Genomic DNA, 27,131 nt, shown 5'->3' on the forward strand with positions numbered 1-27,131 from the left:
CCCCATTCCCTGCAGTTGGCAAGACCTGTGGGCAGGTCATGGAAAGACATGAGGGACTCCTTCTGGTGGGGGGACCCAGGAGATGTGACTGGATAAGGCAGTACACTGCGGGAGCATGGAGGAAGCCTCTCACCCACCTGGGAAACCCAGGGGGACTTCTTGGAGGAGGTGGATCTAATCTGGGACGTGAAGGATAAATGAGCATGAGCCAAGTAGAGGAGGGCAGATAATGGACAGATAAGTCTGGCACCTTGGTATGAGGGCAGCAGATGGAGAGGCAGGTAGGCAGATGCAAAGAAGGAAAGACTCTTCGTTGTATTTGGGGATTGGAACCTTCATTCCTGAAGTCAATTCAGTCAGACTTTCTGTACTTATAGTCTATCAAGACTTTGTTTTTAATTGCATACGTGTGTATTCTTTGTAAACGAATTAGGAAATACAGAAAAGCAGAATGATCAGGGATGTTTGTTATCAGTAGTCTGAGATAACTTCAGGGCTCCCTTGAGGTTTTAGCTACCCTGACATAGGTTCCCGAGCATGTAAGGAAGAAATGGAACCCTCACCTCGGCCTCATTAACAATACGATCAGTCCCTGTGCCAGCAGCCACAGTTAACAATACGATCAGTTCCTGTGCCAGCAGCCACAGGAAGCCACCGAGAGGGGGTTCACAGTTTTGTGCACACCTGCTCTGTGGCAGGCACTGTATTGTTACTGCCCTCCTAAAGCTAAGGATGGGGAAAACAGAGGGACACAAATCCATTAAACAGCAGGTTACAATAACAGGAATTATGTTCTGTATTAGAGGTGATGAGGGCTGGGCCCAAGAGCTTAACACCTGAGTTCCTCTTTAGAATGAACAGAGCCAGAGAACAAGGGGTGACAGAGGGCATTCCAGGCAGGGGGAACAGCATGTGCAAAGGTACAGAGGTATGAAATGACTGCAGTGTATTTGAGGTTAGGTGAAAAGTTCATCAGTTGCAAAATTTCTGGCAAAAGGAGGTGGCAGGGGTGGAGTGGGGCCGGCTGGAGAGAGGAGAAGGGAACAGAAGAGAGAAAGAGGTACTGGTTTTCTTAAAGTTAGGGTCCTGTAAAGTAAGCTTTACCATTATGGTCTCACCATTTCCACTGCTGTCTAACTGTCCCCATTTCTTCACCCCGATAGGCCAGTGGTCACATGTAAGTAGCTCTCAGGTGGGCATGTGTCATGTAGACCGTCATGTTTTGCCTGATTGGGTTTGCTTTTTGAGGTTAGCCATCGAGATTTATAACTTGGGATTTCACATTTTTAACAAAATAATCTAGATGTCCGGCTTCTTATGAAAAATCAGAGAGCCTGATGACACTGAAGGCTCCATGTTCTCACCTGGGGACAATCAGTCAAAGTGGAAGGGCAGCAATAGGTGCCCACCGTAGACGAGGTCATAGGCTCTCCAGTTCAATTCAGCGCCTAACCTCACCCACTTTCTCATTTACACCCCGGTGTAAATGACCTCAGACCCCAATGCCTCCGAGGACCATGCAGCCTGGCTCCCAGAGGCATCGGGGTCTGGGGTCCCTGCCTTGGGAGCCTCCATGACCCCACAAATCACCCTATTTCCGGCCACCCCAAGTGCTCATCCAGCCTCCCCTAGGTCCTAATCCTGAGGACTGCGGGGTTGGGGGTCAACCATTCCTTACAGCTCCTTCACCTAAAGGAGCTGGTCTCAAGCTGCTCTGCGTGGGCCAGGCTGGCTGACACTGGTTCAAGGCAGTTTTTAATTTTTCCAGACAGAAGGAAGCAAGGGCAGGAGAAGGGAGATGTGGGAGGAAAGGCTGGGATCCCAGCAGCCCCAGCCTCTCTTTTTGCCTCATCTAAGACATGCATCTAGGTTCCACTTCTTCATCTGTACCTCTCTTTCTCTTCGCCAGAGCCCAATAGTCGGAATTTAGTGCCAGGGGCCAGGCACGGTGGCTCACGCCTGTAATCCCAGCACTTTGGGAGGCTGAGGTGAGAGCATCCCCTGAGGTCAGGAGTTAGAGACCAAGCTGGCTTCTAAAAACTACAAAAGAATTAGCCAGGCATGGTGGCAGGCACCTGCAATCCCAGCTACTCAGGAGGCTGAAGCAGGAGAATCGCTTAAGCCCAGGAGGCAGAGGTTGCAGTGAGCCAAGATCATGTCACTGCACTCCAGCCTGGGCGACAGAGCGAGACTCTGTAACAACAACAACAACAACAAGAATTTAGTGCCAGGAAGAGCTGAGTTCAAATCCTACTCTGGCACTTTACAGAGGTGTGACTTGAGCGTCATTTATCCGGAAGCTAATTTATAAACGGGAACAATAACACCAACTCATTGACTTATCATGGGCATGAGCTGGGGTCATACATTAAGCGACAGGCACAGTGTCTGGCACTTAATATGATAAAAGGCAGCTGCGTATGTATTCTTGCTCTTCAGTCTACTTCTGTCTCTGGATGTCCACAGCAGACACAGTCATTATCCTGTGCATAGTCACTAAGATTTCTTCACCATGTTTGCATAACATACCAGCTCTTGGTGCATTTTTACTCCCAACCGCTGGCAGCTGCATCTCTCTGCAGCGGGCTGTCCTCAGGCTTTGTCTGGGAGAGACCCTGAGTTCCTGGGAATGTGCCTTCTTCTATGGGTGACCCATAAAGGGTGAACCTCAGTGACAGGGGGAGTGCAGCTCCCTTGCCACTAACAAGAACAGCTCCAGGGTATCGCCTACGCAGTCTGCAGTACTGCCCTCCGGGACTGAGCCTCCAGGGGACTTTGCTGATATCACAGGCTTGCTTGGCTGTCTTCCCTTTGTGGTTCTATTTCCCCCTCTTCTCTGTCATTTTTCCTGAGGACGTTTCCCAGTAAATCACAGTGGCAGGAATCTTCATCTCAGAGTGTGCCTCTGGGGAAACCAACCCAAGACACTATCTTTTCTCATCTCCGCCTTCTGAATCCCCGTCCCTCCCACCTTGGTTCCACTTATTCCCCACTTTCCCCATCTCTTCCCCGTTCTGCCTTCCCCTCCAGGCCAGCTTACCCGGGCACCTCCACCACCAACTTGGAAACAGATGGCATCATCTGGGTGAGAGCACTCCTTCACGGTGATTTATAATTCTTGATTGGGCAGCGTTATTTTTAGCTGTCTCTCTCCACCTTCTGCCATCCTCAGCCATGGAGGAAGTTCTGCCCTGTTTCTTGGGCACCAGAGGGTGGCTATGTCAGTGGTTTTCAACCAGAGACAATTGTATCCCCCAAGGAATATTGAGCAATGTCTGGACGTATTTTTGGTTGTCACAACTTGGGTGGATGGTGCTACTGGCATCTAGCAGGTAGAGTCCAGGCATGCTGCAAAACATCTGTTCATTGTGCAAGAGGCATTTGTGGTCCTAACTTTGGAAGCAGATTGGAGGATCTCTAAGAAGGCTGACCACAAGATGGCATGTATTGAGGCTCTGACCTCCCAAGAGAGGAAGGTCTTATCTATATGGATACTCCTAGTCTGACATGTTGGATCAGTGATGGTCCTTTGAAACTGTCTCTCCTTGTGATGTATCAGTTAGCATTTGCTGTGTAACAATCCACCCCAAACTGCCAATGCTTGTTATTTGAAGTTATTTAAGTTCACAGTTCTGCCAATTGGCAGTTAGGCTGGGTCAGATGAGTGGTACTTCTGATCTCAGATAGGCTCCCTCATGCGCTTGTGGTCAGCTACCGGGTCAACTGCAGGCTGGCTGATCCAAACAGTTCTTAGCTGAAATGGGTCATCTCTGCTCCACGTGGTCTCTCATCCTCCAGCCATGTCCAAGCTTGTACATGTGATAGTGGCAGCATTTTAGGAGCATGAGAGCAGCTACACAGTCTCTTGAAGCCTACATTGGGAACTGAGAAATATCATTTCTGCTGTATTCTCCTGGTCAGAGCAAGTTCAATGACCAGCCCATATTCAAGGGATGGAGAAACATACTTCCCCCACTTAGTGGGAGGAGTCATAGACTATTGTCATCATTTTTGCAATATATCACAGTGACATTTTCCTTGCAGGCTGAGGTCGTGCACTTATTTAGAGTCCTCACAGTTACTGGCACCAGCATACAATTTGGCGCTAAGAAACTGTCAATTACTTAGCTATGTGGCCTTGGGCAGTTCCTTAGCTTCTCTCGGCTTCAGTTTCATCATTTATAATTCAGGCAAATTATGCCTAACCTGCCTGCCTCACAAGTTGTCAGAAAGCTCAGATAAATCGTAGAGGTAGAAGGGTCTATTATTTTATTATCAGTCCTTGAAACAGAATGAGGCCCGACTGCTCCTGCTGAGTCAAGTTCTCTGTAATTTATCAGTAGCCAAGGTCTGGCAAGCCCCCGGTGGATCCTCCATCAATCCTCCTGTCTATTTTCCCAGGAAAAACCCAAGTGATTTTGCCAGAAACTCTCACGACCCTTTTCTTTCGAGCTTAAATACTAAGCATCAGCCAAATGCCCCTTCAATAATTCTGTTAGCTGGTCTAAAAGCAAACTTTGAAATTTCTTGGCCTAAACCATTCTCAATGAACCCCTTTCCCAGGCAAAGGTTCGCTCTCACTCAATAAACGCAGCCTGTGTGCTCTGAGATGTCTCATAGCCACAGATTCGAAGATGCAGGAAAGAGATGTGTCCTCCGTGAATGGGGCCAGGTTGGTGGAGGAGTCTCAGGCCATCGCGGTGCCTGGTGACCTTCCTACAAGAGTGCCAGTGATCAGCCACCTAGCATCTCACAAGCCTGGGGAAAACTGAGGTCAGAGGTGTTCAAAGAAGAGCATAATTAACCCAACCCTTGGCTATTTGTATTGTTTGGGGCAGATTCAAGAGAACAAACACCATCATTTAATTATGATGATGATTGATGAGGGTTATTGAAAGCTGACCATGACAGTGTCCCCTGTTCAAGGCCAGGGACCATACCTGTCCTATTCACGGATGTTCCCTGGTACCTTCCATTAGGCTTAGCCCATAGGAGGTGCAGGCAGTGTGGAATGATCTCATTTAATCCTTCACCAACCCAACCAGACAGGCACCGTTATTATCGTCCCCATTTTACAGATGAGAAAACTGAGGACCAGAGGAGTGAGAGGATTTGTCCAAGTCACACAACCAGGAGACAGCAGAGTCAAGACTCAAACTGGGTCAGTCTGGCTCTGAAGTCCATGCTGTCTGTGGCTGCACTGTGCCCCCTTCAACTCTGCTGACTGCATAACAGTCTAGGCCGGTGGGCAGGGTGTGGAAAGGTTACAAACAGATATGTGCAAAGCAGACAGGTCACTCCCAGGGGTTCTTTCCACAGCGGGGGACCCAAACGACCACTCTCTCCACCCTCCTCCAGGTCAAATGGCCTCTGCCCTTCCTCTTCTGGTGTCAGTGTGGCATGAAACACTGGGGGGAAATTTGTCCTTTTAAAAAAATGTTTTTAATTTTTTTTTTTTTTTTTTTTTTTTGAGACAGAGTCTTGCTCTATCACCCAGGCTGGAGTGCAGTAGCATGATCTCGGCTCACGGCAACCTCCACCTCCTAGGTTCAAGCAATTCTCCTGCCTCAGTGTCGCAAGCAACTGGGATTACAGGTGCAGGCCACCATGCCCAGCTAATTTTTGTATGTTTCGTGGAAATGGGGTGTCACCATATTGGCCAGGCTGGTCTCAAACTCTTGATTTCAAATGATCTGGCTGCCTTGGCCTCCCAAAGTGTTGGGATTACAGACGTGAGCCACCACGTTCAGCCGGCCTTTTTGTACTGATTTCACACTTACTACTTTCTTATATTAGGCCCTCTTCCAAATACTTCCCCTGAATTATTTCACTGAAGTCTCCAACACCCCTAAAGAAGAAGGTTCTATAACCTTCCAGTCACACAAAAGTAAGTGGCATCACTGGGATTCAAATTCAGGCAGATTTAGCAATAATAATAATAATAACAATGGCAGTTACCATTTTGTCTTATCATCATATGCCAATTACAAGGCTAAGTATTTTATGTGCACAAATCTGTCAGCTCTATGAGGTAGGTACCATGAGGATCTCCATTTTACAGAGAAGGAAACTGAGTCACAGAGAAGTAAAGTGACTTCCCCCAACATTACCCAGGGAGTAAATGGTAGAGCCAAGATTCGAACCCAGGACTGGCTGAGTCTAGAGTCCATGGTCTTCCCCATTGTGCCCCACCACTTCCCCTGTGGGAGTTAAACCTGTTGAGTTTGCGCATTAGATGGTATTGACTAAATAAATTAATGAATGAGTGAATGAAGGAAGAGAGTACTTCCAGGTACCCCCCTGCCTCCTATCCCTAGGGACAGCAAGAGAGGAAGCAGGGGTCTCAGTTAAAGAAGTCTCAGCTCTACAGTAGCTAGGCTTCAAAGGCTGGAGAAAGGGGTTGGACCCCTGGAGAATCCCTAGGGGAACGTTTCATGACACAGCATCCTCTTCTCACCAAGCCCCCGGGGAGGGGTCCCAGCTGACCAGTACTCCTGGGGCATTGACACGTTTCCTGGTGAGGCAGGGAAGAGCAGGGGACTTCAGGAAAGTGTTGTCACCCTTTGCCTGCAGAAAGGTCATCGGAGGCTATGTGGACGAGAACTTGGTAATGACCCTTCTGTCCATTTCTTCCAATGGAGATGCAGAGAGTGTGGCAGAAGCCACACAGAGCAAATCATGCCATGTCCACTGGGCCTTGCAAACAGTCTCAGCATAGCCAGAGCCCTGTCTCTGGAGCAAAACTAGAAAACAATGGACCAAATCAAGATTTTAGTTGCCTCCGTTCCCATCCCCCACAACAGAAAGAACTCTACTTTCTCCTAGGTGCAAGTGGAGTTTCAAATATATTCTTTCAGCTGGGTGTAGCAGCTCACACTTGTAATTCTAACACTTTTGGAGGCCAGGGAGGAAAGATCATTTGAGGCCAGGAGTTTGAGGCCAGGCCGAGCAATATAGCAGGACCCTGTCTCTACAAAAAGTTTTTTTAAAAAATTAGCCAGGCGGCCGGCGGAGCAAGATGGCCGAATAGGAACAGCTCCAGTCTCCAACTCCCAGTGCGAGCAACACAGAAGACCGGTGATTTCTGCATTTTCAACTGAGGTACTGGGTTCATCTCACTGGGGAGTGCCGGACGATCAGTGCTGGTCAGCTGCTGCAGCCCAACCAGCGAGAGCTGAAGCAGGGCGAGGCATTGCCTCACCTGGGAAGCGCAAGGGGGAAGGGAATCCCTTTTCCTAGCCAGGGGAACTGAGACACACAACACCTGGAAAATCGGGTAACTCCCACCCCAATACTGCGCTTTAAGCAAACAGGCACACCAGGAGATCATATCCCACACCTGGCCGGGAGGGTCCCACGCCCACGGAGCCTCCCTCATTGCTAGCACAGCAGTCTGTGATCTACCGGCAAGGCAGCAGCGAGGCTGGGGGAGGGGCGCCCGCCATTGCTGAGGCTTAAGTAGGTAAACAAAGCTGCTGGGAAGCTCGAACTGGGTGGAGCCCACAGCAGCTCAAGGAAACCTGCCTGTCTCTGTAGACTCCACCTCTGGGGACAGGGCACAGTAAACAATAACAAACACAGCAGAAGCCTCTGCAGACGCAAACGACTCTGTCTGACAGCTTTGAAGAGAGCAGTGGATCTCCCAACACGGAGGTTGAGATCTGAGAAGGGACAGACTCCCTGCTCAAGTGGGTCCCTGACCCCTGAGTAGCCTAACTGGGAGACATCCCCCACTAGGGGCAGTCTGACACCCCACACCTCACAGGGTGGAGTACACCCCTGAGAGGAAGCTTCCAAAGCAAGAATCAGACAGGTACACTCGCTGTTCAGAAATATTCTATCTTCTGCAGCCTCTGCTGCTGATACCCAGGCAAACAGGGTCTGGAGTGGACCTCAAGCAATCTCCAACAGACCTACAGCTGAGGGTCCTGACTGTTAGAAGGAAAACTATCAAACAGGAAGGACACCTACACCAAAACCCCATTAGTACATCACCATCATCAAAGACCAGAGGCAGATAAAACCACAAAGATGGGGAAAAAGCAGGGCAGAAAAGCTGGAAATTCAAAAAATAAGAGTGCATCTCCCCCGGCAAAGGAGCGCAGCTCATCGCCAGCAACGGATCAAAGCTGGACGGAGAATGACTTTGACGAGATGAGAGAAGAAGGCTTCAGTCCATCAAATTTCTCAGAGCTAAAGGAGGAATTACGTACCCAGCGTAAAGAAACTAAAAATCTTGAAAAAAAAAGTGGAAGAATTGATGGCTAGAGTAATTAATGCAGAGAAGGTCCTAAACGAAATGAAAGAGATGAAAACCATGACACGAGAAATACGTGACAAATGCACAAGCTTCAGTAACCGACTCAATCAACTGGAAGAAAGAGTATCAGCGATTGAGGATCAAATGAATGAAATGAAGCGAGAAGAGAAACCAAAAGAAAAAAGAAGAAAAAGAAATGAACAAAGCCTGCAAGAAGTATGGGATTATGTAAAAAGACCAAATCTACGTCTGATTGGGGTGCCTGAAAGTGAGGGGGAAAATGGAACCAAGTTGGAAAACACTCTTCAGGATATCGTCCAGGAGAACTTCCCCAACCTAGTAGGGCAGGCCAACATTCAAATCCAGGAAATACAGAGAACGCCACAAAGATACTCCTCGAGAAGAGCAACTCCAAGACACATAATTGCCAGATTCACCAAAGTTGAAATGAAGGAAAAAATCTTAAGGGCAGCCAGAGAGAAAGGTCGGGTTACCCACAAAGGGAAGCCCATCAGACTAACAGCAGATCTCTCGGCAGAAACTCTCTAAGCCAGAAGAGAGTGGGGGCCAATATTCAACATTCTTAAAGAAAAGAATTTTAAACCCAGAATTTCATATCCAGCCAAACTAAGTTTCATAAGTGAAGGAGAAATAAAATCCTTTACAGATAAGCAAATGCTTAGAGATTTTGTCACCACTAGGCCTGCCTTACAAGAGACCCTGAAGGAAGCACTAAACATGGAAAGGAACAACCGGTACCAGCCATTGCAAAAACATGCCAAAATGTAAAGACCATCGAGGCTAGGAAGAAACTGCATCAACTAATGAGCAAAATAACCAGTTAATATCATAATGGCAGGATCAAGTTCACACATAACAATCTTAACCTTAAATGTAAATGGACTAAATGCTCCAATTAAAAGACACAGACTGGCAAACTGGATAAAGAGTCAAGACCCATCAGTCTGCTGTATTCAGGAGACCCATCTCACACGCAGAGACATACATAGGCTCAAAATAAAGGGATGGAGGAAGATTTACCAAGCAAATGGAGAACAAAAAAAAGCGGGGGTTGCAATACTAGTCTCTGATAAAACAGACTTTAAACCATCAAAGATCAAAAGAGACAAAGAAGGCCATTACATAATGGTAAAGGGATCAATTCAACAGGAAGAGCTAACTATCCTAAATATATATGCACCCAATACAGGAGCACCCAGATTCATAAAGCAAGTCCTTAGAGACTTACAAAGAGACTTAGGCTCCCATACAATAATAATGGGAGACTTCAACACTCCACTGTCAACATTAGACAGATCAACGAGACAGAAAGTTAACAAGGATATCCAGGAATTGAACTCATCTCTGCAGCAAGCAGACCTAATAGACATCTATAGAACTCTCCACCCCAAATCAACAGAATATACATTCTTCTCAGCACCACATCGTACTTACTCCAAAATTGACCACGTAATTGGAAGTAAATCACTCCTCAGCAAATGTACAAGAACGGAAATTATAACAAACTGTCTCTGAGACCACAGTGCAATCAAACTAGAACTCAGGACTAAGAAACTCAATCAAAACCGCTCAACTACATGGAAACTGAACAACCTGCTCCTGAATGACTACTGGGTACATAACGAAATGAAGGCAGAAATAAAGATGTTCTTTGAAACCAATGAGAACAAAGATACAACATACCAGAATCTCTGGGACACATTTAAAGCAGTGTGTAGAGGGAAATTTATAGCACTAAATGCCCACAAGAGAAAGCTGGAAAGATCTAAAATTGACACTCTAACATCGCAATTAAAAGAACTAGAGAAGCAAGAGCAAACACATTCGAAAGCTAGCAGAAGGCAAGAAATAACTAAGATCAGAGCAGAACTGAAGGAGATAGAGACACAAAAAAACCCTCCAAAAAATCAATGAATCCAGGAGTTGGTTTTTTGAAAAGATCAACAAAATTGACAGACCACTAGCAAGACTAATAAAGAAGAAAAGAGAGAAGAATCAAATCGACGCAATTAAAAATGATAAAGGGGATATCACCACCGACCCCACAGAAATACAAACTACCATCAGAGAATACTATAAACACCTCTACGCAAATAAACTGGAAAATCTAGAAGAAATGGATAATTTCCTGGACACTTACACTCTTCCAAGACTAAACCAGGAAGAAGTTGAATCCCTGAATAGACCAATAGCAGGCTCTGAAATTGAGGCAATAATTAATAGCCTACCAACCAAAAAAAGTCCAGGACCAGATGGATTCACAGCTGAATTCTACCAGAGGTACAAGGAGGAGTTGGTACCATTCCTTCTGAAACTATTCCAATCAATAGAAAAAGAGGGAATCCTCCCTAACTCATTTGATGAGGCCAACATCATCCTGATACCAAAGCCTGGCAGAGACACAACTAAAAAAGAGAATTTTAGACCAATATCCCTGATAAACATCGATGCAAAAATCCTCAATAAAATACTGGCAAACCGGATTCAGCAACACATCAAAAAGCTTATCCACCATGATCAAGTGGGCTTCATCCCTGGGATGCAAGGCTGGTTCAACATTCGCAAATCAATAAACATAATCCAGCATATAAACAGAACCAAAGACAAGAACCACATGATTATCTCAATAGATGCAGAAAAGGCTTTTGACAAAATTCAACAGCCCTTCATGCTAAAAACGCTCAATAAATTCGGTATTGATGGAACGTACCTCAAAATAATAAGAGCTATTTATGACAAACCCACAGCCAATATCATACTGAATGGGCAAAAACTGGAAAAATTCCCTTTGAAAACTGGCACAAGACAGGGATGCCCTCTCTCACCACTCCTATTCAACATAGTGTTGGAAGTTCTGGCTAGGGCAATCAGGCAAGAGAAAGAAATCAAGGGTATTCAGTTAGGAAAAGAAGAAGTCAAATTGTCCCTGTTTGCAGATGACATGATTGTATATTTAGAAAACCCCATTGTCTCAGCCCAAAATCTCCTTAAGCTGATAAGCAACTTCAGCAAAGTCTCAGGATACAAAATTAATGTGCAAAAATCACAAGCATTCTTATACTCCAGTAACAGACAAACAGAGAGCCAAATCAGGAATGAACTTCCATTCACAATTGCTTCAAAGAGAATAAAATACCTAGGAATCCAACTTACAAGGGATGTAAAGGACCTCTTCAAGGAGAACTACAAACCACTGCTCAGTGAAATCAAAGAGGACACAAACAAATGGAAGAACATACCATGCTCATGGATAGGAAGAATCAATATCGTGAAAATGGCCATACTGCCCAAGGTTATTTACAGATTCAATGCCATCCCCATCAAGCTACCAATGAGTTTCTTCACAGAATTGGAAAAAACTGCTTTAAAGTTCATATGGAACCAAAAAAGAGCCTGCATCTCCAAGACAATCCTAAGTCAAAAGAACAAAGCTGGAGGCATCACGCTACCTGACTTCAAACTATACTACAAGGCTACAGTAACCAAAACAGCATGGTACTGGTACCAAAACAGAGATATAGACCAATGGAACAGAACAGAGTCCTCAGAAATAATACCACACATCTACAGCCATCTGATCTTTGACAAACCTGAGAGAAACAAGAAATGGGGAAAGGATTCCCTATTTAATAAATGGTGCTGGGAAAATTGGCTAGCCATAACTAGAAAGCTGAAACTGGATCCTTTCCTTACTCCTTATACGAAAATTAATTCAAGATGGATTAGAGACTTAAATGTTAGACCTAATACCATAAAAATCCTAGAGGAAAACCTAGGTAGTACCATTCAGGACATAGGCATGGGCAAAGACTTCATGTCTAAAACACCAAAAGCAACAGCAGCAAAAGCCAAAATTGACAAATGGGATCTAATTAAACTAAAGAGCTTCTGCACAGCAAAAGAAACTACCATCAGAGTGAACAGGCAACCTACAGAATGGGAGAAAATTTTTGCAATCTACTCATCTGACAAAGGGCTAATATCCAGAACCTACAAAGAACTCAAACAAATTTACAAGAAAAAAAACAAACAACCCCATCAAAAAGTGGGCAAAGGATATGAACAGACATTTCTCAAAAGAAGACATTCATACAGCCAACAGACACATGAAAAAATGCTCATCATCACTGGCCATCAGAGAAATGCAAATCAAAACCACAATGAGATACCATCTCACACCAGTTAGAATGGCGATCATTAAAAAGTCAGGAAACAACAGGTGCTGGAAAGGATGTGGAGAAATAGGAACGCTTTTACACTGTTGGTGGGATTGTAAACTAGTTCAACCATTATGGAAAACAGTATGGTGATTCCTCAAGGATCTAGAACTAGATGTACCATATGACCCAGCCATCCCATTACTGGGTATATACCCAAAGGATTATAAATTATGCTGCTATAAAGACACATGCACACGTATGTTTATTGCAGCACTATTCACAATAGCAAAGACTTGGAATCAACCCAAATGTCCATCAGTGACAGATTGGATTAAGAAAATGTGGCACATATACACCATGGAATACTATGCAGCCATAAAAAAGGATGAGTTTGTGTCCTTTGTAGGGACATGGATGCAGCTGGAAACCATCATTCTTAGCAAACTGTCACAAGAACAGAAAACCAAACACCGCATGTTCTCACTCATAGGTGGGAACTGAACAATGAGATCACTTGGACTCAGGAAGGGGAACATCACACACCGGGGCCTATCATGGGGAGGGGGGAGGGATTGCATTGGGAGTTATACCTGATGTAAATGACGAGTTGATGGGTGCAGCACACCAATATGGCACAAGTATACATATGTAACAAACCTGCACGTTATGCACATGTACCCTACAACTTAAAGTATAATAATAATAAATAAATTTTAAAAAAAAATTAGCCAGGCATGGTGGTGAATGCCTGTAGTCCCAGCTACTCAGGAGGCTGAGGTGAGAAAATCACTTGCGTTCAGGGGTTCAAGGCTACAGTGAGCTAGGATCCAGCCACTGCACTCCCGCCTGGGTGATGGAGCAAGACCCAGTCTCCAAAAACAAAAACAAAAACCCTTATTTCATGATGGTTGTGTACCATATTCTGTCCATCCCTTAACCCCTGTTGTCCATGAATCCTTGAGTGACCCTACATTTATGATCCCACATAGAAGGATTCTATTAAAATAGGAGTTGGATGACATCATTCCCCTACTCAAAGCCTTCCAAGGGTTCATTTTCTCAGTTTCTCATCTCTGTCAGGTCTCTGATGAAGTGATTCTTCTTCAAAGAGGCATTTGCTGATCACCCCAGCATATCCTGTCCCCCTCTGTTTCTCTACCCTGTCATAACGTTCTCTGCAGCACCATTACCTCCTTACACACTAGAATGTGAGCTACATGAATGCAGAACCCTGGTGTGTTCATTTTGTGTTCTGGGGACCTTCCACAGTGCCTGGCGGTTAGTAGGTGTTCAGTAAATATTTGTTGAATGAATGAATGACCCTATTTTACAAATGAGGAATCTGAGGCTCACTTGAGGTCATCTACCCTATAACTGAAAGAGTCCAGATGAGAAAAAGGACATAATATTATGGACTGTGTAATATGCTGTCATATAGTCCTCCATTATGAAAATTTAGATCATTTCTTCTGTCTCATCAATAACTCCGTAACTCTCCTTGAACATTCATCTTTTTTTCCTATATCTGTTTATTTCTTTAAGATTTATTTCTTCTCTCCCTAGTTTCAGAATTTCTTTCATCATATTCTAGGAGCTTAGATTCAAATTATTAGTATTAATAAAATAGTAGATCCCACTTCAGATAATTATTTTTATATTTGCATTGTCAGTAACTATTAACAAAAATATACATAGATTTATATTTTTGTTTTTCTGGCTTTGTTGCTCAATATCAGTTCTTAAAATCAATGATCTCCCCATTCTTGGATTATTTGTTTTGATTTATTGTTTGGTCAAAAAGGGCTTGCATTTGAGTTTTTCATTTTGTTTTGTTTGAGGGCACACAAGTGGCAGACTTTCCAGGTTTTTGTCTGAGAATACATTCATGGCACCTGAAAGGTGAATATAAGAGTGGAAAATTCTTGGACCACAATAAGAATATTCCTGATATGGTTTCACTGTGTCCCTACCCAAATCTCATCTTGAATTGTAGCTCCCATAATTCCTACATGTTGTAGGAGGGACCTGGTGGGAGATAATTAAATCAGGGGGGCATTTTCCCCCATATTGTTCTTGTGGTAGTGAATAAGTCTCGTGAGATCTGATGGTTGGCTCTCATTCTCTCTCTTGCCTGCCACCATGTAAGACATGCCTTTGTTCCTCCTTTGCCTTTCGCCATGATTGTGAGGCTCCCCAGCCATGTGGAACTGTGAGTCCATTACACCTCTTATTCTTTATAAATTACCCAGTCTCAAGTATGTCGTTATCAGCAGCATGAAAACAGATTAATACAATTCCATGACCCAGGAATGTCCCCTTATTCTCCTTTGCAGGCATTCTTCCACCCCCAGGTGCAACCACCCTTAGAATCATAGCAATTTAGTTTTATCTCTTCTTGTACTTCATATAAATGGAATCACACAGTCTGGACCCTATGTCTGGCTTACTCTACTCCACATTAAGTTTTTCTTAATTGATACATAATAGATGTACATATTTTCACGTATGTGTGATCATTTGTTACATTTCATACCATGTGTGAAGATTAAATCAGGGTAATAGGGATATTCATCACTTTGACTCTTTATTTTATTTTATTTTTGAGACAGGGCACTCTGTCACCCAGGCCAGAGTGCAGTGGCATAGTCATAGCTCACTGCATCCTCAGTCTCCTGAGCCCCAGGGGTCCTCCTGCTTCAACCTCCCGAGTAGCTGGGACTATAGGCACATACTACCATCACACCTGGCTTCTTTTATTTTATTTTATTATGTTGAGACAGGGTCCCACTATGTTGCCCAGGCTATATCTTTTCTTTATGCTAGGAACATCTGTTTTATTCCCTTCTAGCCATTTTGAAGTGTACAATAGTATTATTGATAACTATAATCACCCTACTGATCTATCGAACACTAGGTCTTATTTCTTTTAGATTCACCTGTGTTGTGTATATCACTAATTTGTTCCTTTTAATTATTTTTTTCTGTCTGAGTATTAGTCCACTGAATGACTGTACCATAGTTTGTCTATCCATTTTCCTCATGATAGATATTTAGGTGTTTTCCAGTTTGGGATTACTGTTATTATACAGGTGTTTTCTGTAGACACTGAATTCATTTCCCCAGGTATGTACGTAGGTGTGGGATTGCTCAATCATATAGGAGGTGAACACTGTAAGAAGCTGTCAAAGAGTTTCCCAACATGTCTGCACCATTTTCCACCATCCATGCATGAGAGTTCTACTTGCTCCATGTCCTTGTTGACACTTGGAATTTGCCAGGGTTTAAATTCTTATTTTGTTTGGTTTGGGCCATTCCAGGTGTGTAGAGAGAGCTCACTGTGGTTTTACTTTGTATTTCTCTAATGTCATGACTTTGCACATCTTTTCACAGGCTTACTTAGCGGTCGTTTGGAAATATTCTTTCATGAAGTGCCTGTTCAACTCTTTTGCCTATTTGCTTCTTTCGTTTGTGGTATCAAGTTTTAGAAATCTGTGGCAAGCCTGAGTCTGTTCCTTTATAAAGATCACCTGGGTGGTGGTGGTGGTGGTTTGAGGTTTGGCGTTTGGCTTTGCTTCATTTTTTTTTTCTTAAATACTTGCAGAAATTTTTTCTTATTCTGAAATTCCTGATATTGATTTTTGTTAGATTTGGCTAAGATACTCACTCGGCTCAGCCAGTTATAGACTGAAACCTCAAGAAAGTTTTCTATTTTTTCAAATTATTTTTCTCTTTATTTTACTCCCTCTTTGGTAATATCTGAATTGATCCTCCATGTTGCTAAGGTTACATGAGCCTTATTAATCCTATCAAGGCCAACAGAAACAAGAAGGGGAAAACTGGACTTATCACAGTTGAACATTTCCAGTTGGGGATTCCAGCCACCCAGGAGAGGAGAGTGAGGGACGGTTATCATGGGCAACCTCAGCAGGTGGCTCAGCCTTGGGCCAAATGATGTCTTTTCTCTGGTGATTGTGGAATCAGAGAAATAATGAAGGCAATGCCCTTACTGTCTGCCGAGCCTGGCTTCCCTCAGTGGCCACCAATCAAGGATTAACACCCACTTGGGCTTCACCACAACATGGTGGCCCGTACTACATCCTTCCCAGAGGCACCAGCTGGATTTAAATGAACCTATTTGTTACTTCCCATTCCTGACAGTTGTATGCTCTGGGGTCTGTTCCACTAACTGGAAGGTGACTTACTCCTTCATGACCTTCTATAAATCTGTTCAGACCTTCTTTCAGTCAAATCTCATCCACACTCTATTTTGCATAAATTATATGAATTTATATGGATGCCAATCTCCCCTAGTTTCCAGCACTGATAAAGGCTTTCCCTGATTTTTATATTCCTTTGGTAATTTTGACAGATACCCTAGAGAGGGACATAGCTAAATCTTACTGCAAAAGTCATTCCCTAACCCATAAGTCCTTTTCTCATTCCCTGAAGCCACATGAAGCTAGCATCTAATTAAATAAAAATCAGGCCTCACCTGGTAACATGCTCATTGTATTTTATTATACAATCCAGGAGCCCTCTTATTAAATCTAAATTGCACACATAACTAAGCATATCGTAGATATTTAATCATGGCCTAGGGCCTGTTTTTCCTCCAGACCTCAGACATCTTCAGGTTTTGAGAAAAGAGATAGATGTCCCTGTATAGCTTTGGAAGGGCTTTTGTTTATATATGTCAGAAGGGTCTGGGGCTGGCCACTGCCTTAGAAATAGTTTCCTCCTTCCCTAAGTACCATGCAGTTAATGCAGCCAGGGCCATTTGTCTTCTACACAGAGTCCTCCACCAGGTGGTCCTCCCCACCAGCCTTAAGACCTGTAAGTCTTCTGCCCAAACTCCTTATATGTCATCAGGCTGAATATGCACGTCCTAGAACTAGAGTTGCTCCTTCATCCCCATGCCTTTGCACACACCGTTCGGCCCATCTGGAATGCCACTGCCCTTCCTTACCCTAGTAAACACCAGGTCAGCCTTCACATTTCATCCAAGATATCAACTCCTCTGAAATACACATCCCTTTCCCCAGACTCTCTAGCTGTAAGCACAGGGCTCCATTTCACCCCTGTAGCACTTTCCATGGTGCATTGTAGAGGTGGATTTGGGTTCTGTCTCCTGAACTGAACTGAGAGAGGGCAAGGATGATGATTTCTTCGTTGTCGCATCCTCCTAGTTGAGTTGGTTCAATGCCTGGCATATTGTCGGAGCCATTACTAGTTTCTGAATGAGCAAAAGGATGGATGAAGGAAGAAAGGAAGGATAAATGGATGAATTGGTGAATGAATGAATGAATGAATGATGAATAGAAGGATGGATGGGTGGGTGGGTGGATGAATGGACCAAAAGACAAATGGGTGGATGGGTGGAAGGAAGAAAGGGAGGAAGGGAGGAAGGGAGTAAGAAGGAAGGAAGGAAGGAAAGAAGGAAGGAAAGAAGGAAGGAAGGAAAGAAGGAAGGAAAGAAGGAAGGAAGGAAAGAAGGAAGGAAGGAAGGAAATATGGATGGAGGGTGAATGATTACATGATGGATAGATTGATGAGTGAATGAATGGATGGTTGGATAATGGAAAGATGGATGGATGGAAGGAAGGATGAATGGGTAGATGAATGAATGGTGAATGGAAGGATAGATGGATGAATAGATGGACAGATAGAAGAAAAATAACTGGGTAGAGTGGTTAGATAAGGGGTTTGATACCAAGAGTTATAATGAGAGTTATAGACATAACTTATACCCAGATAAGTGTGCTAATATTAAAGGTACACCCTTGCTGGGTTTTAACAAGGCTCCTGTGTATCTACCACCTGGATCAAGATGCAGGGCATTTCCAACACACCCTACAATATCCCTGTGCCCTTCCCAATCAATAACCCACCCCTTGACCGGGTGCAGTGACTCACACCTATCATCCCAGCACTTTGGGAGGCCATGGCGGAAGAATTGCCTGAGCTCAGGAATTTGAGACTAGCCTAGACAACATAATGAGACCTCATCTCTACTAAAAAATCAAAACAATTAGCAGGGCATAGTGGCACATGCCTGGGGTCCCAGCTACTTGGGAAGCTGAGGCTGGAGGATTGCTTGGGCCCAGGAGATTGAAGCTGCAGTAAGCTATGATTGTGCCACTGCACTCCAGCCTGGGCAACAGAGTGAGACCTTGTCTCAAAAAAATAGTAAAAGATAACCCACTCTTATGGGTCACCACCATTCTGACATCTACCGCCATCAGTAGTGTTCTTCTTCTTAAACTTCATGAGATAGAATCACACAATATGTTCTCTTTGTGCCGTAGGCCCCTTCTTGAGAGTTGACCAATTTATTTTTTATTTCTCATCCCATCTGAAAACTCAGCTTGAGTGACCATGTCCACTGACACTTGCTGATGTCTATCCCTCTTCCTCTGTGTGAAGTACATTTCCCTCAAGATCTCATCACCTATGGCTGGACAATGGCTTCAATCACATCCATTTCAATTCACAGAGCAACCCTGTAAGTAGGGTGTTTGTATTCCACCAATTTACAGATGAGGAAACTGAGGTTCAGAGTGGTTAAGTCATTTGTCTCAAATTCTACCGGCTGTAAAAAAGCAGCCTCAGGCAGTTTGAATCCAGAACCTACCGTTAGCTCTGTCCTATCTCGCAGCAGAGGCCTGTGACCCAGTAGACATGTTTGTTGATTGACTGAATGATAGCACCTGTCTTGCTGGTTTTTGGAGTTGCAACATTAGAAGTGCCTAGGATTACTGCACAGGGAGTGGGTCAAGGCCAGGCCAGCTTCATTTGCAAGGTGAGCAGTAGCTTCATGTCCCCTGATAGTCTAGTCTTGATTTGACTCATGCCTGAGCAGGCCACTATGGGAGGCTGAGACCTGGAGGTTTGGCTCAGTGATCAACGCCCCCAAAAGCTATCAAAGGCTGGAAGCACAAAGCTGTTCATTTGGGCTGCAGAAGAAACCCTTAGGCAGTTGAGCAGCCAACAGCATTTGCGCTAGCAAAAGAGATAAAGAAAGGATGTCAGAAAAGTGTAATTTTTTAATCCCCCAGTTTTCTTGAAGAGGAAAAAAAGAGAGAGAGAAAGGGTGGAATGGGCCTAATTCTAAATGAAGAGTGGCATGCAGTTAATGATGACTCATTTTTTAAATGGGTGTTTGACAAGAACAAGAAAGAACTAAAATCAGGACAATTAGGAAGTAATGAAGAGCTTAAAAACACAGAAAAAAGCAGGTAAGGAAATCACCCTGGAAGGCTATAATTAGATATGACTCAGCGCTACGCAGGGCCAGGCTGGGGGGTGGGCGTCCCACAGGGTATCTATGAGAATAATTCCGAAGAGTGGGCGCACATGAGAGGGCCTCTGAAAATTCAGCTGGACCACAGTCCTTGCCTCTGCCCACTTCTTGCCTTGTCCAGCATCACCACGATCACCTAGTCATCTCTCGCCAGGAGCCCTTATGTCCTCTTTTACCCTGTGTCCCAATGCGTTTGCCTTAAGCAGGCAGAGGAAGGAATCTGTTTAGACACAAGGTGATTGTCATTCCTTGTTCCAGATCCTTCTGTCACTTTCCAGGGCACATCAGATAAAATCTAAATGCCTCATCTTGATCTCCAAGTTCTAGGCTAAGATATGTGCTAATGTCCAACTCTGTCTCGAGCCAGGTGTTCCCTCACTCTGTACGTGCCAGGATTCTGGCATCTTCATACCTACCAAGCTTCCTCCAACCTCGGGGCCTTTGCATGTGCTGTTTCTTCTACTCAGAACACCTCCTCTTCATTGGAGGGGCAGGGGTACTTCTCAATCTTCAAGTTTTTTGGGTTTTTGTTACTGGTTTTTTTCTGAGACAAGGTCTCACTCTGTCACCCAGGCTGGAGTGCAGTGGCACAATCATAGCTTACTGCAGCCTCAATCTCCTGGGCTCAAGTGATCCACCCACCTTGGTCTCCCAGAGTGTTGGCATTACAGGCCCGAGCCACTGCACCTAGCCATCATGCGATATTTCTTTACAGCCTTTATCATGGCTAATGATTTTGGCTTTTGTTCATTTGCTTGCTTTTATGCTGTCTAGTTCCTCCTCTGGAATATGAAGGCAGGGATCATGGATGTTTATTTGCCAAAGTATTACCCAGCACCTAACATGTGAATTACTCATAGTAGAATAAATGAGAAAGCAGCCATCTAAGCAGTGGTTCTAGTTCTGGCTTCAGACACAGCTGGATCCCAGGTGACCAGCATTATCAGGAATCTTTCTCTGTTCACCTCTCAGGTCTGCTTTCTTCTGTGCAGTCTTCATTCTCAGGCAGGCTCTTCTCAGGGCAGATTTTTGTTCTATCCCTTTAACAACACCAGTGGAAAGAAAGGCTCTCCTTTAGACTCTCTTTTGCCAAAGTAAAGTCACCATTTATTCATCTGACAAGTCTTTATTGAGCACTTACTATATTCTAGGCACCATTGTAAGAATTGAGGCATCATGAGTAATCAAAATGGACTGAGTCCTTGCCATCTTAAAGCTTACATTCTAGTGGGCAGACAACAGTCAGACCCTAATAAGCGCTCTGAAACAATTATAATTGAGGCGGAATTGGAGAGTATTGGAAGCGGTGGGGTAGAACTCAGTTAGTGTGTGTTGCCTCTGATTGCCCTGCCTGGAGGCACTTGTTTCTCCTCAATCAATCCCATGGCCATGAGAGTAAAAGCTGAATTTTTCTCCCAAGGAAAATGGGGTGCTGTTATCAGAAAGAGAGGGGATAGAGCTGGTCAGGAAAACCCAGGAACTGTCTTAAGCAGACTGTGGAGGCAACAGGCTCAGGGACTCAACATTTCACTTCTAGACCAAGTATTCACGGTGTGTAGGACTCAGTACCAGCCATCATGGAAGAGGCTCTGGGCACTAGAGAGGGGAGTGGTCATTTCTGGCCTCCTGGCTTAGGGCAATGGTTCTCACTGCTGGGGTGGGACACTGGTGTGTCAGGACCAATCAAGAGGTTCCAGAGCACACAAGTCTTGATACTTGATATACAAATATTGGATTCTAGAGAAATCAGAGCAGATTCCAGGAGGTCCTTGAAAGAAATGTCACTTTCAGTCACTGACAAACTTTTCTGAGCAGGAAGAAAGGACGTGGGCTCACCATAGGTAGATACACAAGGGTCTGCGCCTACCTTCTGTCCTATTTCAGCCACAACATGCCTGACGCCATGAAGCTATCACTGGTGGGAGTTGGCAGCCCTGGTGGCTACAAGCTACTAAACTGCTTTACTTCTCTGCCAAATGTTTTTCCAACCTCGAAATCTAGGGATGCCCATGAGAATGCTTAGCCTCGTCTGTCTTTGCAGGTCTCTGAAGAGGAAGAGTTGAGAGTTGCAATTTAATAGCACTGAGCTAATATTTCATCCAGAAAGGGCAACTTCCAAAACTGGTTGTGTTTGGGGAGGAGGCTAAACTTTGGGTTGGGTTTGTTTTCAGCAAGATTGAGGGGTTTCTTGGTTCCCCCTTGTGACTGGCAGGCATTTGAGGTTGAGATTGGAGACCAAGGAATCAGAAGTTATTGCCTTTTCCTCAAGATGACCATCACAAGAGTGGCATCTGTTTTTTTGTGGTTTTTGTTTTTGGTTTTTTTTTTTTTTTTTTTTTTTTTGGCGGTTGTTGTTGTTGTTTGGGGTTTTTTTTTTTAGAGACAGGGTATCTCTCTGTCACCCAGTCTGGAGTGCAATGGCACGATCATAGTTCACTGCAGCCTTGAACTCCTGGGCTCAAGCAACCCTTCCACCTCAGCCTCCTGAGTAGCAGGGATTACAGCCATGCACCACCACGCCTGGCTAATTTTTATTTTTATTTTATTATTTATTTATTTATTTATTTCGAGGTGGAGTCTTACTGTGTTACCCAGGCTGGAGAGCAGTGGCACGATCTCAGCTCACTGCAAGCTCCGCCTCCTGTGTTCACGCCATTCTCCTGCCTCAGCCTCCCGAGTAGCTGGGACTACAGGTGCCTGCCACCACATCTGGCTAATTTTTTGTATTTTTTAGTAGAGACGGGTTTTCACCGTGTTAGCCAGGATGGTCTTGATCTCCTGACCTCGTGATTCACCCACCTCTGCCTCCCAAAGTGCTGGGATTACAGGCGTGAGCCACCGTGCCCAGCCTAATGTTTATTTTTTAATGTTGTAGAGATGGAGCCTTGCTTTGTTGCCCAGGCTTGTCTCCAACTCCTGGACTCAAGAGATCCTCCTGCCCTGGCTTCCCAAAGCACTAGGATTACAGGTGTGAGCCACTGCACCCAGCCTGGTTTTTACGTCAAATGTCATCTCAAAGGGTTTGGTAATGATGCCTAGACCACAGTGTTGAGAGTAGATCCAGGCTCAGCAGGAGAGTGTACTGTGATCCACTAGTAATGTCTGCCAGGGACATGAGAAGGGCAGGTTGTGCACACATGACAGATATTTGCCACACCTAATCAAATGGTTAACACTGTGAAAAATGCCCAGCTAGAAATAGATGCAAAGCATTAACAGACTGCTCATCCTGAGGCCACATGTCACGATGAAAACAGACTGAGGTCAGACCATTCCTGGCTCTGCCACTTGTATAGGTAATCTTGGGCAAGTCAAATACCTCTCAGCCTCAGTTTTCTCATTATCTCATTATAAAAAATATATATATTTTTAAGGATTAAATGAGATCATATTTGCAAAATTATTCATAGGTAGTAGGGACTCAGTAAGCTTCACTTCCCTCCTTCCCACTCTCTTCTAAATCCACCCAACCTGAGGAGGTGGGAAGTCAGGAAGGAAAGGGAAAAGGCCCTGGAGTAACTGGGATAAGGGAAGTGCAGAGGGGCTGACCTGGAAATGAATGGAAATTGGAACAATTAGAAAGCAGTGGGGGCCAGGCACGGTGGCTTATGCCTGTAATCCCAGCACTTTGGGAGGCCAAGGCGAGCAGATCACCTGAGGTCAAGAGTTTGAGACCAGACTGGTCAACATGGTGAAACCCCGTCTCTACTAAAAATACAAAACTTAGCCGGGAGTGGTGGCGGATGCCTGTAGTCCCAGTTACTCAGAAGGCTAAGGCAGGAGAATCGCTTGAACCTAGGAGGCAGAGGTTGCAGTGAGCCGAGATTGCACCAGTGCACTCCAGCCTGGACACACAGCGAAAAGAAAACAGTGGGGAGTTTAAAAAGCCACAACCCCAAAGCTTCCAGAACTGGAGATGCAAGCTCGTCTGGCTGACATAGAGCCCCCTGGAGAGACTCTTGGTGTGGTAGTTAAGAGCGTGTGTATTAGAGTCAGACTACACAGGGTTAAAAACCAGCTCCACCACCTACTGGCTATGTGATGTCCCCTTTTTGTGCCTCAGTTTCCTCACTGTAAAATGGCAGTGGAAAGAGTACCTTCCCTATAGCAATGATGCATTAAATAAATGAGCTCTACGGAGAGGTCTGGCATAGCTCCTAGTATGTAGTAGGTGCTGTTGTAAGGTAATGATGATGATGTTGATGATCTAGCAAGCATCTGCTTCCTCTGTGGCCTGGAAGTGCATCACTAGGCCCCTTTCTGTCTGTCCCATTATCACCACAGGATAATGGGGGACATTGAAGACATAGCCGTAGAGAAGAACTCCCCCAGCTCCTTCCAGGAAATGTGCCCCTCTCATGACCAGGGGTTGGAGGTGTCCCAGCCTGCTGGGTAACTGTGCCACGTGGGGAGGTCTCTCAGTCTCATCCGGGCAGATGGCATCCCTGGGGTCCCTCATTCATTATCACAACAGCAGAACCTTGCCACTTTCCACTCTGATGCCCCTGTAATCAGCCAAGAAAACTTGCAATTTGATATTTGGAAACAATTAGTCTAGTTCACGGCCTCTGCAGCATCAATTAATGCAGACGTGGCCATAAATTACAGGGAAGCAGGAACTGGCACAAGAGGATGAGGTCACAGCAACCACAAACCTTTGGCTCGGAGGAGGTTCCCTGGGAAGAGGAATGACCACGGAGGGTCCTTGTCTTCTTCAGTCACACAAGTGGGGCCCCTTTCCCCCAGGAGTCGCCAGAGACCCATAGCCAGAAGCCTGTGCCCAGAGCCTCTGAGCTCAGGAACAAAAGTGCGTGGCCAAGAAACCTGGAGTGTCCAAAGCTCAGGCAGGCCAACTCAGCCATCCTGCTGCCGCCACGCAGACCTGCCCCCGTGCTCTCCTCCAGCTAAGAGGAAGGTGCTGCAAACCCCCAGTCTCTGAGTCTCTCTAGAACAGTCTCAGCTCTGCATGACCCTCAGTACAAAACAACACTGGCACCCCCAACAACCCTGCCGTGGGCAGAGGGTGCTCCCTGGCGTGTATAAAGGGCTTCTTGGGGCTCCTCTCTCAGAAGCCTCAGCCTACACCTGTCCAGAAGTCGGTGCCAAAATGTCAGGCTGACTTTGCTTTGTGCCCCCTGCTCAGCCACATGCTGGCTGTGTGACCACATGCAAGACTGTTAACCCTTTCAAGCTGCAGTGTCACCTCTGTAAAAAGGGATTAAAAAAAAAAAAAGTAGACAAATGGGCTGGGCATGGTGGCTCATGCCTGTAATCCCAGCACTTTGGGAGGCTGAGAGGCAGGAGGATCACTTGAGCTCAGGAGTTCAAGACCAGCCTGGCCAACATGACAAAACCCCATCTCTACTAAAAATACAAAAATTAGCTGGGTGCGGTGGTGGGTGCCTGCAGTCCCAACTACACGGGAGACTGAGGCAGGAGAATTGCTTGAGCCCAGGAGACGGAGGTTGCAGTGAGCCAAGATCGCGCCACTGCACTCCAGCCTGGGTGACACAGCGAGACTCTGTCTCAAAAAGAACATAGACACATGGGCTTAACACAGCGCCTAGCACATAGAAAGCATGTCGTCAGTGGGGCTTGCTGCTGGCAGTTGCTAAAGCAATAGTTAACAGAAAAATAGCAAAAATCACAGAGGGTTTCAGAGCTTACAGAATACCATCTATTCTCCCAATGGTGGGGAAAAGGAAGCAGATAGCTCACTTCATTTCCAAGCTCACCCACGAGGCTCTTGGCAAGCCTCAGGTTTGTGCTCTCTGGCTGCAGGCCTGAGGCATCAGCTCTGTGCCACGTGGACCTCTCCCTAGGGCAGCTCGCAACCTGGCCTCTTGCTTTTCCAGGGCTCTTAGGAGAGCAATGGCAAGAGGAAAGGACAGAAGCCACTGCCTTTTTGTCACCTGATCTCAGCAGTGCCAGCCCCTTGCTTTTGCTGTATCATTCATTAGAAGCAGGTCACAAGGTCTCACCCACACTTGAAGGGGAAGGAGTCACAAGGGGTCTGACTGTGAATACCTGGCTGTGTGACCAAATACAAGACTGAGCTGGGGTGTCTCGAAGTCTGCCTCCCCCTGAGGTACAGCTGATGTCCATACCAACTGCCAGGCCCGGGTAAATGCTTTTCAAAATCGCTGTAAGGGCCGGGCGTGGTGGTTCACACCTGTAATCCCAGCACTTCAGGAGGTCAAGGCGGGCAGATCACCTGAGGTCTGGAGTTTGAGACCAGCCTGGCCAATGTGGTGCAACCCCATCTCTACCCAAGATACAAAACTTATCTGGACACAGTAGCAGGAACCTGCAGTCCCAGCTACACAGGAGGCTGAGGCAGGAGGATCACTTGAACCCAGGAGGTGGATGTTGCACTGAGCTGAGATCACACCACTGCTGGAGATCACTCCAGCCTGGGTGAGTGCGACAGAGCAACACTCGTCTCAAAAAAAAAAAAAAAAAGTTGGAAGAAAGGTTTTCAAATCTTCCCACTGCAGGCATCACCCTATTTAATCCTCTCTATGACCCCATGGGGTGAATAGTACCTGCCTCTGAATTGGGAAGAGCAGAATCCATGATCATCCAACAGAGAAAAAGGTGAATTCTCTCCTTAAAAATATGAGAAGAGGGAATGCCAGCCGAAAAGCAAAATGGTCACTAACAGACAAAAAGAAAAGGAAAGGAAAAGTCTGCCAGACACCATGACTATCCCTATTTTGTAGGTGAGAAAGTTGAGGCTCAGAGAAGTTAGATAATTGCCTCCAAATTGGGAGGAGCTGCTGGAATTCAAACCTGATTTCAGCGTTAGCATCTCGCTCCACAAAGGTCAAGCCGTGGTCCTTGGGACAACTACCATGGACTGCGGAGGCCGCCCTGCACTTGGAAAGCTGAATCTCTGATTAATGGGGTCAGGGAGCCAGCATCCTGGCTGGACAGGGGAACCTTGCAAGTGAACCATAATTCAGTAATGTGATTTCCTCGCCTGGAGCAGACTGGGTGTTCTGGGCTAGGAGAGCAAACTCCTCGGCCTGTCTGGCGTGGTGTCATTGGAGACTGGAAGGGCCCTTAGTGATTGTAGCCAGAACTTTCCATTTGGGTTAAAATCAGAACAGAGCTAATCCCATTGGGAGGAAAACAGCCTTGAACCCCCAAAGGTAGCAAAGCTAAGCAGTGTAACCCAGGAGGCAAATGAAGAGGCCCTGCCCATCCCGAGCCCAGCTCAGACCAGGGCTGTCTTCCAAATGTGGGTGGAGATCATGCCCAGAAGGGATAAGGACTTATGTCCCAGCCAGGCCTAGGTCCCCATCCCACCCCTGCCACTATCTGATTGCAGGACCCTGATCAAGCCACAAAACTCTTCCAAGTCCCAGTCTCCTGACTTGTAAAATAA

At 45.5% G+C, this 27,131-nt stretch overlaps 1 long non-coding RNA gene across 1 annotated transcript in view; it reads left to right on the forward strand.

Annotated features, from left to right (window-relative positions):
* The window catches only part of LOC139356633 (uncharacterized), a 62,071-nt gene that overhangs the window by 33,583 nt on the left and 1,357 nt on the right, over positions 1-27,131 (forward strand). The gene's annotated exons all lie outside the window — the stretch shown is intronic.

Source organism: Macaca nemestrina, chromosome 10 (assembly GCF_043159975.1).
Source record: "Macaca nemestrina isolate mMacNem1 chromosome 10, mMacNem.hap1, whole genome shotgun sequence".
Lineage (NCBI taxonomy): Eukaryota > Metazoa > Chordata > Mammalia > Primates > Cercopithecidae > Macaca > Macaca nemestrina.